This window comes from Mastomys coucha, unplaced genomic scaffold (assembly GCF_008632895.1).
Source record: "Mastomys coucha isolate ucsf_1 unplaced genomic scaffold, UCSF_Mcou_1 pScaffold18, whole genome shotgun sequence".
NCBI lineage: Eukaryota > Metazoa > Chordata > Mammalia > Rodentia > Muridae > Mastomys > Mastomys coucha.
In genome coordinates this window covers 66,411,130-66,412,335 of record NW_022196900.1, presented here as the reverse complement: position 1 = coordinate 66,412,335, position 1,206 = coordinate 66,411,130, and the positions used below count along the sequence as shown (strand labels likewise).

The following is a 1,206-nucleotide window of genomic DNA, read 5'->3' as shown; positions in this document are numbered from 1 at the left end:
GGATGGCTGTAAGGTGGATGGCTGTAAGGTGGATGGCTGTAAGGTGGATGGCTGTAAGGTGGATGGCTCCTGAGGGACAACACCTGGGATTGTCTTTCGGCTTACATCCACACCCACATGTGCACACACAGGCACACAAATACATGCATACGCACACAAATGTGAACTTGTGAAACGAATGCATAGCATTAAAATACTGGCTTTATCTTTTTAGACCTCAAAAATTAACAAGAGAGCTCTGTCTGCTATCAGCCATTCCTGTCTGTAAAAATGCTGGAAAGCATTTCTTGTGATGTCAGGACTTTGATACCTTTATGTCCTGCAACCCCCAGGCCTACGGTCCCCACATAGGCCAAAGTACCCTCCTGTCCTTGTGGGTTTTTTTGTTTGTTTGTTTGGTTGGTTTTTTGGTTTTTTGAAACAGGGTTTCTCTGTGTAGCTCTGGCTGTCCTGGAACTCACTCTGTAGACCAGGCTGGCCTCGAACTCAGAAATCTGCCTTCCTCTGCCTCCCAAGTGCTGGGATCAAAGGCGTGAGCCACCACTGCCTGGCTATCCTTGCGTCTTAACATACCAATTCTGTGCTTCTAAATTCAACAGAGGCTGCTGCCTTGCCTGAGTCCTAGGGTTGCTGGGGGTGGACCTGTGGACAGGGGCATTTGTGGCTATCTTGCGTGGGCTGACACAGAGGCATCTGATCTTGTCCTGGGAAGAAAGGAGGAGTTTGGAGTCTGTGCACAGGAGCTCAAAGACAGGAGAGAGAGGCCAGAAGGCTGAAGAGCAGGGCCGGGGTTCCACCTCATGAGGCTCCATGGGAAGTGACAGATCTGCTTGGAGGAGTCTGCTTGGGGGATTCAGGGACACCAGTAAGTGATGCTTTGAGGGAAAGGCCCTGAGAGAGGAACTACAGGCAGGGAAAGGAGGCAGAAGCCACAGGGTTTCAACAGCAGGGATCCTCCAGTGTCCTGCTGCCTTATTAAGAGAGAAGGGCAGAGGAGCCCTGCAGGCATCCTTACAGGGAGCTGCCTAGGGGACCCAGCAGTCATGGAGGAAGCTGGGTAGTGTTAAGGGTAGCAGGGAGTGGTTTCCAGGGAAGTCACAAGTGTGAAGGAAGCCACCTTTGACCCTGTAGGCTGTGCTAAATCGAGGCCATCCTGATTGCAGAGGGGCCTACACTAAGACACTGCTCATTCACCTCCCCTATGCC

The 1,206-nt window shown here is 51.7% G+C and overlaps 1 protein-coding gene across 1 annotated transcript in view; it reads right to left on the bottom strand.

The window, feature by feature from the left end:
* The window catches only part of Cdcp2 (CUB domain containing protein 2), a 15,746-nt gene that overhangs the window by 9,032 nt on the left and 5,508 nt on the right, over positions 1-1,206 (bottom strand). The gene's annotated exons all lie outside the window — the stretch shown is intronic.